This window comes from Dromiciops gliroides, chromosome 6 (assembly GCF_019393635.1).
Source record: "Dromiciops gliroides isolate mDroGli1 chromosome 6, mDroGli1.pri, whole genome shotgun sequence".
NCBI lineage: Eukaryota > Metazoa > Chordata > Mammalia > Microbiotheria > Microbiotheriidae > Dromiciops > Dromiciops gliroides.
The window spans coordinates 100,349,956-100,366,203 of NC_057866.1; the positions used below are offsets into that span (position 1 = coordinate 100,349,956).

A 16,248-nucleotide genomic window follows, 5' to 3' on the forward strand; every position below is an offset into this window, starting at 1 on the left:
CTGTGGTCTAATTAGACACATTAAAGGAAATTGCATTCTTGTAATTTTCCTTTGCTTACAATGGTTTTCTGACTAGATTTTTTTAAGTGCATGGTAGATTAGTTAGCCATTTTAACACAAGAGCAGAGGAATGGACTGACTCCATTTTCTCTCATATTCATTTTATTTTTCATTGAACAAAAAGGACCTAAAATGGTCACCTCATACTGTTGTCGGCAAATTCTGTGGTGCAGTGACTATCATATATTACATGCTTAGAAATGGTTTGAGGAATTGAATTAAATTCCTCCTTTCAGTGCATTGGGTAGAAAAAGGAGGAGTCTGGGTGACATGACATTTCTTAGAATTATTGTATGGAGGTAGCTAGTTGTAGTAGACCTCTAGAGAAGGGCTTCTGATAAAGATGACTACTGTATGTACAATCAGCCAAACCAAAAATAAAGTTATTTTTCTGATACTTTAAATAGTCTATGATTTCCTTGGTATAAATGGTCTCTATAAATTTATTATTACTGCAGAGCAGCTAGGTGGCGCAGTAGATAAAGCACTGGCCTTGAATTTGGGACACTTGACACTTACTAGCTGTGTGACCCTGGGCAAGTCACTTAACCCTCTTTGCCCCACCAAATTTGTTGTTGTTGTTGTTGTTGCAAAATTTTGATTAGCTGACAGCCAGTCTTCTAATGGTAATGCAGACAGCTGGGACAGATGACAAACCCACAGTCCATCCTTTTTTTTTTTTTTTTTTTAGTGAGGCAATTGGGGTTAAGTGACTTGCCCAGGGTCACACAGCTAGTAAGTGTCAAGTGTCTGAGGCCGGATTTGAACTCAGGTACTCCTGAATCCAGGGCCGGTGCTTTATCCACTGCGCCACCTAGCCGCCCCACAGTCCATCCTTCAGGTCTCTTCCTGAAAGCTTTCCAAGCATAGTTGGGCCTGATAATGCTTGGGCTGTGCTTGTAGAGCCTTCAGGAGCCCAGAGTCACCTCCATATCATGGTTAGCTCTCAGACTGTAATGAAGGTGTCAAAAGGTGACATTCATCCCATTCAACAAGCATTAGGCGCTTAAAATGTCATAAAAAGGCAGTAGTGTTTAGTGGAGTCAGAGATTTAGGGTTCAAACCTCCTTTGGACACTTACTGGAGGTGACTCCATACTCAGCATTTTTGGCTTAGTCAAAATTTTTTATTACAGCCATGCAAGGGAAGGAAGTGTTTCAGACACAGAGTCTGAGTGCCCTGATGAAGCTCTTTCCTGAGTTGCATGAGGCTTTCATTCTTTTTTGTTTGTTTGGTTTTGGTTTTTGGTTTTTGGTGAGACAATTGGTTAAGTGACTTACCCAGGGTCACATAGCTAGTAGATGTTAAGTGTCTGAGGCTGGATTTGAACTCAGGTCTTCCTGCATCCAGGGCCAGTGCTCTATCCACTGTGCCATGTAGCTGCCTCTGAGGCTTTCATTCTTATGTTCTTTGAAGAAACTAAGATCAAACAGGGGTATTTAGAGGAAATAAAAGAGGGCATACAAAATCGGGAGAGAAAATGAGAGTATTTAAAGTTGAGTTAGTGACAAAGTGACTGAATTGTAATTGAAACATTCTGGAAACAAGTAACATTTTAACAGATAACTTTATTACTATAAGCTTTTCTATTCTGCCTGGAGGTAGTAAGATTTCTCATGAAAAAAAATAATGTTTAGTCCCTTCAAGTAGTGATATCTACTATACCCTATCCGTTTTGGTAACATACTGTTCTCTAGAAGCACAACAAAATAAACGAGCCCAGAGACCTGCCTTTTTGAACTTTTATATATATATATTTGGGGGGGGGGTGAGGCAGTTGGGGTTAAGTGACTTGCCTAGGGTCACACAGCTAGTAAGTGTTAAGTATCTGAGGCCGGATTTGAACTCAGGTCCCTCTGACTCCAGGGCTGGTGCTCTCTCCACTGCGCCACCTAGCTGCCCCTTTTTGAACTTTTAGAGCACAAAGGCCACTATTCTGGAAGTAGGTGATACTTATAGATGTCCATCAGTCCATAACTGTTTTTTAAGTGCTAACTACGCACATTGCTAAGCACTGGGGATGCAGTGACAAAAATGAAGAGGTCTCTGTCCTTAAAGAGGTTATGTTCTGTCAGGAAGACATCTCAAGGCTGACCTCTGTTCTTTGAGAAGATTTAAAACGACAGCTGTTTAAAAAAAAACCCAGTACGGCTGTTTGACAGAAGCAGAGAAGATGCAGCTACCATGGAGGAGGATAATACAAACAAATAGGAAAAGACTCTTATTCCTGAGATTTGTGGTGAAATGACAAAATTTATGACACTGTATTAGGCATGATCTTTTTAATAAGAACTTAGTGGGAAGGGAGAGGTAGGATGAGGAGAATTTTCTCACATAAAAAAGGAATGCAAGGGGCAGCTAGATGGCGCAGTAGTAAAGCACTGGCCCTGGATTCAGGAGGACCTGAGTTCAAATCCGGCCTCAGACACTTGACACTTACTAGCTGTGTGACCCTGGGCAAGTCACTTAATCCTCATTGCCCTGCAAAAAAACCAGAACAAAAACAAAAACAAAAAGGAATGCAAGGAAGAGCATTTATAGTGGAGAGGAGTAGTGGGTAATACTTGAACCTTATTCTCGTCAGAATATTTTTATATTATATTTTTATATATTTATATATACACATGTGTATTTCTATTCAGCTGAGTGTGTATATGTGTGTACACACACAGAGTTGTGTATAGAAATCTAACTTACTCAGTAGGGAAATAGTAGGGAAAGAGGATAAGAGGAAGGGAGGGTGGGATGGGATGATAAAAGGGAGGACAGATTAAGGGAGGTAGTGGTTAGAAACAAAATAAACTTTTGAGGAGGGACGGGATATATGTGTGTGTGTGTAAAGAGAGAGAGAGGGAGGGAAGGAGGGAAGAAACAGAAGAAAATGAGATAGAGGGAAATACAGTTAGTAATCATACCTGTGAATAGGATAAATACCCTTAAAACAGAAGCAGATAGAATGGATTAGAAACCAGAATCTAATAATATGTTGTTTACAAGAGACACACTTGAAATAGAAAGACACACAGAGTTAAAATAAAGGGCTGGAGCAGAATCTGTTATACTTAAGAAGTAAAAAGGGTAGGGGTAGCAATCATGATCACAGCAAAGCAAAAGCAAAAATAGACCTAATTAAAAGAGACAAGCAGGGAAAATTACATTTTGCTAAAAGGTACCATAAACAATGAAGTAACATCAAAAAAATTTTACAGCAAGTTTTTGTGATAAAAGGCTCCTTTCTCAAGTATATACTGAGTATAGAACTGAGTCAAATTTGTAAAAATAAGAGCTATTCCCCAATTGATAAATAGTCAAAGGATATAAATGGGTAGTTTCCAAAAGAAATCAAAGCTATCTATAGTCAAATGAAAAAAAATGCTACAAATCACTTGATTAGAAAAATGCAAATTAAAACAATTTTGAGTTACCACCTCATACCTATCATAAATGGCATGCTGGAGAGAATGAGGGGAAAATAGGTGCACTAATGAATTGTTGGTGGAGTGGTGAACTGGTCCATTCTGGAGAACAATTTGAACTATGGCCAAAGGGCTTTCAAAACTGTGTATACCCTTTGACCCAACAATACTGCTGTTAGGTCTACATCCCAAAGAGATCAAAGAAAAAGAAAAAGGAGCTATATGTACCAAAAATATTTATAGCAGTTCTTTTTATGGTGGTAAAGAATTGGAAATCAAAGGGATGCTTATGGGAAATGATGAGGGGGATATTTCAGAAAAACATGAGAAGACTTATAGGAACTGATACAAAGTGAAGTGAGAAGAATTGTGAGATCATTGTGTAGAGTAACATCAGTACTGTAATGTTGATCAACCATGGAAGACTTGGGTACTTTTTTTTTGTTTTGTTTTGTTTTGTTGGGCAATGGGGGTTAAGTGACTTGCCCAGGGTCACACAACTAGTAAGTGTCAAGTGTCTAAGGCCAGATTTGAACTCAGGTCCTTCTGAATCCAGGGCTGGTGCTCTATCCACTGCACCACCTAGCTGCCCCTAGACTTGGGTACTTTGATCAATGCAATGATCTAAGACAGTTCCAGAGGATTCATGATGAAAAATGGTATCCACCTCCAGAGAGAGAACTGATGAATTTTGAGTGCAGATTAAAGTATAGTTTTCTCACTTTCTTTATTTTTCTTGCTTTTAAAAAAATATGGCTAATATGGAAATACGTTTTGCAGTATTTCACATGTATAATTGATATCCTATCGCTTTCCTTCTCAGTAGGTTGGGAGAGAGGTTGGAGGGAGGGAAAGAATTTGGAACTCAAAATTTAAAAAGAAAAGAATGATAAAAACAAATATTAAATTTTTAAAGATTATGTTGGGGGCGGGGAATGAAAGTCTATTGCATTTCATGTTGATCTCTAGAATGTAAAAGGCATTTTACCATCTTGCCTTCCCTCAAGACAGGCCTTGTTCAAGGTGATTTATCCTCCTTTTAACTTTTAGAAAAACATCTACAAAAGAGACCACATGGTAGAAAGGGTACTGAGCTAGCCATAAGTCAGCATACCTGACTGCCCCTGCCATGTGTTCCTTATGTGACCTCTCAGTGCCCTGGGCACCTCTCTAAGGCTGTGTTTCAGAGTAGACCCACTCAGATTATAAACCGTGCCTTGGAACACTCAGCCTTCCATCCCCACAGCCCTGGCCCTGAGCCTCTCTGTCTCAGGTGGTTGCCTCAGTCACCAGTTAACATGTAGGTTAGGCTTCAGCCACATATCACTCCATTCCCTGGTAATCTCCTTGAGAGACGAAGTGCCACCAAACATTGACCTTCTGCACTCCTGACACCGTGACTTTCCAATTTTATAACCATAATTAATCAAATCTAGCTTTGGTTCAGAAAATAGTGTATCATCCTATTGTCTTATGCCTCCACTCACCATCACTGTTACTTTCAGAAACAAAATATCCTTTCTTGATCATCATCTTCCTCTAAACATTGTCTCTTTCTTTAGAAAAGAAGCTCCTTGGAGGCAGGGACTGTCTTTGTTCTTGTAGCCTCATCACTGATTATAGTTTTAAAAGATTTTGACAAGTTCCTTTAATCAGTGCTTTCATTTTGTAGATGAGGAAGCATCCCCATTCCTTCCTTACTGCCTAGGTTAAGTGACTTATTCAAGGTCACCTAAGTTAAGAGACAGAGGCAGGATTTGAATCCAGGTCCTCTGATTACAAAGCCAGTTCCCATTCTACTGAACTACTAATAGCATCACTGGAAATATTTTTGGAAGAACTCCAGTAGCAGATAAAATAATGGGAATATGCAACTCATCTTGTTTCCACATGGTTTTGTTTTTCTTCCTTTAGGGCTCCTTATTTTGGTTTATTATTTTTTATTGTTATTTATTATTGGGCAGCTAGGTGGCACAGTAGTACTGTGCCTGGAGTCAGGAAGAGCTGATTTCAGATCTGACCTCAGATACCTAACTGTGGGATTCTGGGCAAGTCACTTCACCCTGTTTGCCTCAGTTTCCTCATCTATAAAATGATCTGGAGAAGGAAATAGCGAATCACTCCAATATCTTTGTCAAGAAAATTCCAAATGGGATCATGAAGTCAGGTGTGACTGAAATGACTGAACAACAACTTTTATTCATTATCATGATGCTACTGGTGCTAATACAGAGATATTTGAGACAAGGTCTCTGCCCTTGAGGCACTTATGTTGCAGTAGGAGAGATAAAGACATGTATATAGACGCTTACATGATAAGGAAGTAACAAAATGCTGAGTAAGGAAATGGTTTAATTGAGGGAAGCTGGAAAGGCATCATTCAGGAGGTGAGCTAAGCCTTGTCAGGTAATTTCTGGAGGCAGATAATTAGAAGTAGAATTAGGAGAGTAAGCATCACATATTGATGTAAATTTTCAGACCTTGGGCTTGAATCTTGCTTCTTCTGTCCACCTTTCTACACTTATTGCACACTCCTCCGACTCATGCAGTCTGCTTTTCATCCCTGTTGACCTGCTTGGTGGTCCTATCCTTGGTGTCTGTATATAGACACAGTGCAGTACAAATGTGTGCTGGTCCTTTCCTTGGACACCTAGAATCCTATTATTCTTCAAAACTCAACTTAATACAGCTTCCAGCATGCTACCTTTTCTGATGCCCTATGTTTGTATATCCCTCTCACAAAACTACCTTCTCTTTATTTTTGTGTAGACTTGGTATTTTCTTGGATCATGTTGGATTTTCTCCTTTATCCTCTCCCCCCTTGCCCCATCATGTCAAATTAACCCCTGGATAGAAAGCAGAGGGGGAGACTTTTCTTTCCTTTGTGTCTGGAGCCCCTAATACAGAGCCTAACATGTGGTAGGTATCTATTAAGTCGTCACTGATGCATTGCCATTAACTCTCTGTGTGACTGTGGCAAAACTGCTTCACCTGGCTGGTGAATCTGTAATGAGGCTGCTCCTTGTCTTGAAAGGCTGTTTAGAGGTGAGTATTAGTTAATGTTAGGGGCGAACATGCCCTCATTTCACTCTTGTAAGCCTTGTTTCCTCATCTGTAAAATCAAGATGATAATTGAGCAACCTGCCTCACAGGGTTTTTGTGAAGAAGCCTCTCAGCAAATTTTGAAGTGCCTCCAGAAATAGAAGTTAATCATCCTGAAATGAATGACTAAAAGTGAGTTTCAAGACTATCACCAGAGAGCTCTCAGAATAGAGTAGTTCTAGAACAGTGTGATCCTATGGCTTCTTGAGGTAGCTCCAGTTCCAGTGACTTTTGAAGGTCACTTGTTATGTAAACCTTTCCCCTTCCCTATTCTTTTCAGGATCCTTCTCATTATAAGTTCAAAAGATTTTACATGTTTATTCTACTTTAGTCTTACCAAAGAACCTCTTACAATTCTTACTTAGTGTAGGAGGGTAACAAGTCATGGAGGAGCTCAGGAGAAATTTCAGAAAGGCTAGACCTGTCTGCATTGCATATCTATATACCTGAAACGAGCTCTCCTTATGGGTTTATAAAGGACCCATAGTAGATATTACTAGGGACCAGGAAGGGATTATGATAGAACAGAAGACTGTGGCACTCCACCACTCCAAGAGCAGAAGAGTTGGTGTTGTTTGGGATTGGTTAACGAGTTTTTCAGTGTACACAACTCTTAGATATTGTCAGCCCTTCCTAGATAAGGATGTCCAAATGTATATAAACTAGGGCAGGGGTTAGTAGTCTCCAGCTTAGACCTACTTGTAGTTGCTTTACCCCACATAATCAAGTCTTCCATCTCCACTCTTCTCCCAGGTCCTCCTCTTCGGGAACTATCCTTCATACCACTCCTTTGTCTTAAAATCAGATTGCAATCTAGTGCTGCTTTAACTTTTCAGGCTTGTTTAATCTCACCTCTATGCATGCCACATTCTAGCCAGTCTGAATGATTCTCTGTCTGATATTGTTCTGTACTTTACCAATTCCATGCCTTTGCTCATGCTGCTCTTTGTCCATGGAATAGCTTCCCTCTCCCTTATACAGTAGGAAAAAAAGTCTTTAAAAGCTCTTCCTTTACTTCCTGGGCCACATGTACATCACAGCAACAGCTTTTGGAACAAATATTATTAGGCCTTCTATTATATTAATTTTTTTGTTTTGTTTTCTATGTATTAATTTGCAAAAACAAATTCAATTTCAAAACACATAATAGCATCAGAATGTTGCTATAAAAATTTATGAATGTAAAGTATATGTCTCTTCAAAAGTTCTCAGAATATTGAAAATGTGGGCTCTTCTTCTTTTGAAAAGTTGCCTGTCCTTCATATGGACTCAAAACACCAAATACTTAAGTTATCGAGGAGTGATCTACCAGGCAGGCACTTAGAAAACTGTAAGGGAAAAGATTACAGCAGTTTTCAATAACCATTCAAAAAACATACTCCAGTGATTCTACTAATAAGAAATGTGAAACTTAAACTACTCAAAAGGTTTCTCTACCCCCATCATATCAGCAAAGAATATATAAAGATGAAATACTGTTGGAGGGGCTGTGGGAAAGCAGGCACAATATTAATACAATTAATAATAATACAATTAATTGGTGGAGCTATAAATTAGTCCTATCACTGTGAAAAAGTTATATAAAAGAAATTAACTATTCATACCCTTTGACCTACTATTCATACTACTTTCTCTACCATTGAATATTTACTCCAAGGTGGTAAAAGACACAAGGGCACTATATATGCCAAAATTTTCATAGCAGTACTTTTTTTAAAGGGTGTGTGCGTGAAGCTGGCAGGGGTGGGGGAGCCAATTCTGATGAGTGTTAGGCTCATTTACTGCCCAGATTAAATAGATTACTCCACCCAGTTGGGTGTGTGTGTGTTAGTCCCTCCTTGAGGCAACTCTGATAAAATTTAAGGTCTTGAGCCTTTTCTGATGAGTGTAAAATTCATTTACTGACCTGCTCCTCCCCCATCTCTTCCCCCACTTCCGTAAGCCTTTTCCTGTTTTTTTCATGTAGGATTTCACCTCTGCCCTTCCCCCTCCCCCAGTGCATTCCCCTTACCCCTCACTAAGGATGTTATCACGGGGCAGCTAGGTGACGCAGTGGACAAAGCACCACCCCTAGACCCAGGGGGATCCCAGCCAAAACCCAGCCTCAGACACAAGACAGTCACCTAGTCTATGATCCCAGGTATGTCCCCCAACTCCAATTTTTTATAGTTCTCTAGGGTCTTGTATTTGAAAGTCAAATTTGCCATTCAGTTCAGGTCTTTTCATCACAAATATCTGAAAGTCTTCTTTTTCGTTAAAGTCCCATTTTTTCCTCCGAAAGATTATGCTCAGTTTTGCTGGGTAGGTGATTCTTGGTTGTAATCCCATTTCCTTTGCCCTCTGGAATATCATATTCCATGCTCTCCTGTCCTTTAATGTTGAAACTGCTAGATCCTGTGTTATCCTGACTGGGGCTCTACAGTACTTGAATTCTTTCTTTTTGGCAGCTTGCAATATTTTCTCCTTGACTTGAGAGCTCTGGAATTTGGCAATAATATTCCTAGGAGTTTTTCTTATGGGATCTCTTTCTGGAGGTGATCAGTGAATTCTTTCAATTTCTATTTTAGCTTCTGCTTCTAGAATTTCAGGGCAATTTTCCCTGAGAATATCTTGGAAGATGGTGTCTAAGTTCTTTCCTTGATCATGGTTTTCAGGTAGACCAATAATTTTCAGATTATCTCTCCTGGACCTATTTTCCAGGTCAGCAGTTTTTCCCAGAAGATATTTCACATTGCCCTCTATTTTTTTATTCATTTGGATTTGCTTTATTGTGTCTTGGTTTCTTATAAAGTCATTGGCTTCCAGTTGTTCATTCCTAATTCTTAGGCAATTATTTTCATTGGAGAGCTTTTCCATTTGGCTTTTCAAGCTGTTGACTTTTTTTTCATGTCTTTCCTGCATCACCCTCAATTTCTCTTTCCATTTTTTCCTCTACCCTCTCTAACTTTATCTTCAAAGTCCTTTTTGAGCACCTCTGTGGCCTGAGACCAATTCATAGTTTTCTTGGAAGCTTTAGCTATAGGGGCCCCTGATGTTGACATCTTCCTCTGAGAGTACACCTTGGTCTTCCTTGTTACTGAGAAACTTTCTGTGGTCCTCACCTTTCTCTATCTGCTCATCTTTGCCCTTCTTTTACTTGACTTTTAGCTCCTTAAAGTGGGGCACTGTTTCCAGGCTGCAGTATCCAAGCTTAAGAAGTCCCACGTGGTATGAATTAAGGAGGGATCAGGTTCTTCACTTGCCTGGCCTGTTCCTTGGTCCTAGATGACCCCAGACCAACTTGCTTAATCTACCAGCTTTGTGTGATGTGGTTTGTCAGCTCTGACGAGCCTGTGCCCCTCCCCCACCTGGGCCACTGCTACTCAAGCCTGCCTCCTGGTTCCCAGCAGGGATGAAAAAACCCAAGTTCTGCCTTAGCACCAGCATAGACCCCTGTAGTCTTCTCCTGGCCCAGGGCTCAGCCCTCTCACCAGACTGTGAGCTTAGTTCCAGGACAACACTGGTGCTTCAGCTGATTCAGAGGCTCTGGGGGGGTCTCCTTCTCTGGTGAGGCCTTCCTGGGACTGGATCTGTGTCAGTGATGTTTGCCTGTTTTAAAAGATGCTTGCTTTTGATTTTAGATAGTTTTTTTCTGATTACAAAGATCCCTTTTTGCCTGTACTTTATAGAGGGTTTTTTTTGGGGGGGAGGGGGCATAAGTATATGTTCTACTTTGTCAATGGCTTTTTTAAAATATCAAGACAAAAGTGTGGTTTTGGTTGTTTCTTTTTCTTTTTTTTTTCTTGTTTGTTTGTTTTTTGTTGTTTTTCTGGGGCAGAGTGGGGGTTAAGTGACTTGTCCAGGGTCACACAGCTAGTAAGTGTCAAGTGTCTGAGGCCGGATTTGAACTCAGGTACTCCTGAATCCAGGGCCGGTGCTTTATCCACTGCTGAGACATTGCTGTCTAGCTACCCCTTTGGATGTTTCTTTTTCTAACTCTATTACTTATGTCGATTATTTTCCTAATGTTCAACCATCCTTGAATTCCTAGTATAAATACAACATGGATAATGATTGATTTCTTGAATGTATTGCCATAGTATTTTACAACATTTACTTTAAAATGTTTAATTGATATTTGTGAATGCTTTTGGCCTTTAGGTCTTTGCCTTATTCCTCTGTGGTTTTAGGAATTAGGACTTTATTTGTCTCATTTTTATCTTTTAAGGATTGATGTATATTTTTGTGCCAAGTCCCATTTGAAAATTGTTGGTTCTATTTCTTTAAACATTTAAAAAATTAAATCTGTTATTTTGAACCTAACAAACACCAAATAAGATGGGCCATTTTCTATACAAAGCAGAAAAGGAAAAAGAGGACTGCATGTGTAGCCACATCTACCCCAGGTGCTGCTTGCTTCTCTCCTTAAGTGTACAACACATTTAGATGTTATTTTCTTTCTTTTTTCTTTTTTTAAAAGATTTGTTTATTTAGAATTTTTCCCCACTTTACATGTAAAAACAAATTGTAACATCGATTTTTAAAACTTTGTGTTCCAAATTCTCTTCCTCCCTCCCTACTCCCCCCTTAAGAACTCAACCAATTCAATGTTATACATGTGCAAAACATAGCAGACAGAAAAACTTTAGAAAAAGGAACTAACAACAACAAAAAATTTACTTCCATCTGTATTCAGATACCATCAGTTCTTTCTCTGCAGATGGATTGCACTTTTCATAAGTCCTTCAGAGTTGTCTTGGCTCATTGCATTGCTGTGAATAACTAAGTCATTCCAGCAGCTAATCTTACAGTATTGCTGTGATTTTGTATACAGGACATTTCCCTCTGCATCAGCTCATGTAAGTTATTTTCAAAGCCTTCCTTATCTGTGTTTCCTTCTGTGCATTAAAAAAACACTACAATTATCCTTAATTTTTAAAAAATTTTAGTAACTCTGTTGTCCTCCCCCCTCTCTTCTCCCCAAATTGAAGAAAACAAAACCTTTGTATCCAACTCAAAACTGGTCCCCAAATTGGCATTGTCCCAAAATGTCTTGTTCTGTACCTTGAATTCATTACCTTATTGTTAGAAGGTGAGTAGCATGTTGTATCTCTGCTTCTGAAATCATGGTTGATCATTGCAGTGATCAGCATTCTTAACTCTTTTGGTCATTTTTCTTTACAAAGCTTGTTATCATATAATTTTTCTTTGGGTTCTACTCATTTCACTTTGTATCAGTTCACGAGTCTTCCCTGGTTTGTCTGAAACTATCCCTCTGTTATTTCTTAAGGGGCAGCAGTATTCCATTACGATAATTTGTTCAACTCTTCCTAAATTGGTGGACACCCCCATGGTTTCTAGTTCTTACTACTATAAAAAGCTGCTATAAATCTTTGTATACACATGGGTCCTCTTGCTCTTTCTTTGATCTCTTTGGGTTATAGGCCTTGTAGTGGTATCACTGGATCAAAGGGAAAAAGCAGAGTTTAGTGACATTTCGGGTAAAGTTCCAAATTGCTTTCCAGAACAGCTTTACCAATTTATAGCTCCATTGTTGGTTCTATTTCAGCAGAGTATCTAATATCTCTTTTAAATAATCATCAAATTGAACTTTCAACTTTGTTCATTATTACTGAAACGTGATCATTATTTTTAAGATTCTTGTTGAAAATCTTGCCTTATACTACTGGCTTTTTTTCCCCCTTGGAAAGAGGACGCTGTGCATATAAATGGGCTTTTGTACCAGAGATAGCTGTGCTTTTGCCAATGCTGAGTTCTGGGGTGTGTGTTTTTTCATACCCTGTTGCTCCACCTCTTAAAAGTAACTGAAGTGGTTTTTAGAGAGTATATTGGTTTAGGGTGTCTCTTCTGTGCCCCCCCCCATACACACTTTTGGAAAATAATCATTTTGAATTTAAGAATCAAAGCTTGCACCATGGAGGCAGATCGTTTTTCTCTTTAATTTGTCGGTGCCTGTGCCCCGGTTGGATCGCTATGCAGATTAAGAATCACTTAGGAAAGCAACATACAGGAGGGAGCATATTAGAAAATAAACCATGATGTGCTAACCATTTAGTTTTGCCAAGCTTCTTTGAGAAATCAGGTAAGTCTTGTTGCTCTGGGACAACTGCTGTAAGTATGCTGGGGCAGTTTTCCTAGATGGGGTAGCATTACCATTGTATGTGTGCTTGACCTTGGAAGAGAAGCTGGTTAGTATTAGTTCCTTTTGCAGCCCATTAGGTCTTGGCTTTTAGGACTTGTATGGTATGAAGTGTTCAGAATGGCTCTGTTTGCTCGTCCTCTTCTTGTGATTAGTGATCATCGTTCAGGTGTCAGCAGCACTCAGAAAGGCATGAAAAAGAGATGCAGTGATCTTCAGGTGCTGTTTCACTCATATACCTGCCCTTGTGTAGCTGGCCTTAGAAATAAGTAGCCCTACAAATCCCAGGAAGACAGTGAGAAATTGACAGCAACACACTCAAACAGTCAGAGTTTATTTCTGCCCTGCATTCTCATTTATTAAAAATGAAAATAGTCCTGGCCATGCAGCTAACCAAAGGAACCTGAATCGCTGCCTCGAAATGTGTCTAAACACTCATACTTTTAAATTGGTAATCCTTAAGTGAAGGACCTTTGCTACAAAGCCCCAAATGGTTTTTCATCATTAGAAACAGTTCAGATGAAGAACTGCTTAAAAGAGGGAATTTGAAACTGACTCTAGCATCTCTGCAGACAATGGTTCTGTGGTTTTGCTCTTTAAGTAAAAAGAGTGTGTGTTTAACTGTGTCTGTTTTTGAAAGACTAATATAGACATGCTTCTTCGTCACATCTCAGTAACCCAGACTTGATTCTTGGAAGTCAAAGGACTTGAGCCTGCTCCTGATTTGTGTAGGTCAGTTCTAGGCTAAAGGACAGAGAGAGACAAATGAACTTACTTGGTTAGGTCAGAAAGTAGTTCAGGAACTCTACTCTGTACATAGCGGGCATGACATAAAAGTGTGTCAAAGAGGTGGAAATGAATGATTGTCTCAGCAATGGAAATTGCTTTCTGAATGTGCAGCTAGTATTGAAACCCTATTCATGGAGTCTCTCTTAACTTTGCTGTCTGTCTAAGATATCTGTGTTTTTAGGCCAGCAGAGCCTAGATTTTATTCACTAAAATATCCATTCAAACTAAAGATGAAACCTTTTCTTTTTGGACTTGTTGGGATTGATGTCTAGAAAGCCTTCTCTTATGGTTGTTCCAAGCAGGAAGACAATTGTGTTGTATGGCATTGAGTTCTTTACCGGAATGCTCTTTACTCATTCCTACAAGTGAAACTATTTGCTTCTGAGCATAGTTGTTTCTACCAGACGGATGTAAAAAAAATAGATATGTAGCATTTTACCATTTATACAGTTTTTCTACTGTCAGCCCTGAGCAAATGTTTTATCCTTACTTTACAGATGGGGAAATTCAGATTGAAAGTGACTAGTGACTGTCTTGCCAGTGCTTACATAGTGCAGGTCCGTGCTGGAACTCAAACCCAGGCTTCACATTTAAAGAATTAGGGTCAAGAAAAATAACTCTCAAACTATACTCAGCAAAATAGCTCTTTGAGGATTAAGAAGGAATTTGAGATTCTCCCAGTGGTCCTAGGTTATCTGTAGCAACATAATTTCTTATCATTCGTTACTGTTTGTGCAGATTTGTTGACTCTGCTGAGCTGTAGAAATGTCCTTTGAATAAATTCCTAATGTCAGTTTACTGGTCAGTGGTCTTTTTCTCATAAATGGATGCATAAATATATAACTGTTTTCATAAGTCTTTTAATGTTGTTAGTGCTTTCTTTTAATAATACTTTTCATTATTGTTTTACTTTACATTATTGTGTTCATTGTGTAAACAGTTCTTTTTGTTTGGCTTACTTTGCCCTTCATCAGCTCATATAAGTCTTCTCAAATTTTTCTGAATTCTTCATATTGGTTATTCCTTGTTGTTCTATGTACAGTCGTATTCTATTACATCTATATGCTAAAACTTATCCAGCCATTCCCCAAATTGATTGACTATAAATATTCTTGTATATAGAGTCAATTTTTTTCTGTCTCTGACTTTCTTGAGGTATGTGTGAATTAGTAGGGTGTCATTGGGTCACAGTTTATTGATTTTTCTAGCGTAGCTCCAAAGTGTTTTCCAAAATGGTTAGACTAGTTCACAGCTTCACCAAACAGGGCCTTAACATACTTGTCTTCTCACTGACTTCATCATTTACCATCTTTGTCTTTTATCATTTTTACCACTCTGATGAATATGAAGTGAAACCTCTAGAGTTGTTTTAATAGGCATTTCTCTTATTTTTCATGATTTATAGCATCCTTTCACATACTTGCTGATATTTTGCATTTGTTCTTTTGAATACTGCTGAATGACATAGAAAAAATTTTCTAGAGGCAGTTTGCCTCCTTCTCTTGACCAGAACTGTAATGAACACAAAAGCTATATCTTCCCTTATGTACAATGATGATAATAATATATGATTATCTAGCATTTTGTTATAAAGAGTTTTAGGATACACTATCTCCTGTGATATTCACAATCCTGCCTCAGCATATTATAGAGATGGCCTTAGATATTCCAAATCTGTAGCGATAGAAAGAAAGGAGACTTGTTGACCTTTCTTTGTATCCCTAGTCCTTAGCTCGGTGTCTAAACCATAGGAGGTACACAATAAATGTTGGTGACTTCCCGACTTGACATATTACATAGTTTGGCATGCTGGAAAAGCCATAAGTACGTACCTGACAACAGCAGCCCATGTGTGTATCCTTGTCCCCCGAGAACTAGAATAGTGTGATGTTTAACTGTTATTACTAAAAATCTAATGTGTGGTCACCTTAAATTAGAAGCTTATAGCACCAGTTTTTGGGCATTAAGCATTTATTAAAGTATTTAGAAGTTAACAAAAGAGAGAGGAAGAACACGTGGAGTTCAGAAAGAAAAAGCCTAGCTACCCTGGCCCTGCATCCTCCATCGAGACCTCCAGACAAAAAGAGGGTCCTCCGTTCTCTTAGAGTGGAAGCTCCCTGCGGGACTGCAAGAGGGGTGGTCCCCACACACAGCTCCAAGCTAATTGGCTGGTAGCACTGATTGAAATGACTTAAAAGAGGTTCTATGAATAGATGTAATGGTTCGCTGAATAGATGTAACTTCTGGATACTAGTCACATGCTTTCTCCTCAGGGGGACGTTTGCCCTTGTTCTCACAATGTCTTTCTCAGCAGGGGGTGGCACCCAGATTCTCACAAGAACTAACTTCAAGAGGGCTTTCACACTGTGCTTGAGGAACAGAAGGGAATGAAAAGTTCTTAGATGTGTTCTAGCACATGCTCACTAGAAAAGTGATTATCATGGAATTAGAGTTTATTTGTTTTCTTTTTCTTTTTTTTTTAACCATATCAACTCATGCAGATTCTCTTCTAAGCTATGGATGTGTTGGAATCTCTTGATTGATGGAGCCCCCATACTGATGAAATTATTGCTATTGTGAAGTATTGACATTCACAAATGAGGAAATAGGCTCAGTGAGACAAACTTGCTGAAGGACACACATCTAGCAAGTGATAGGCTCAGGACTTGAACTCAGGTCTTCTGACTCCAAATCCAGTGTCTTTTCTCCTTACTCTACTCTGTCTCATTCCAATTTGCACTT

At 39.0% G+C, this 16,248-nt stretch overlaps 1 protein-coding gene across 1 annotated transcript in view; it reads left to right on the forward strand.

The window, feature by feature from the left end:
* Window positions 1-16,248, forward strand: part of ATRN (attractin) — a 248,909-nt gene that overhangs the window by 152,153 nt on the left and 80,508 nt on the right.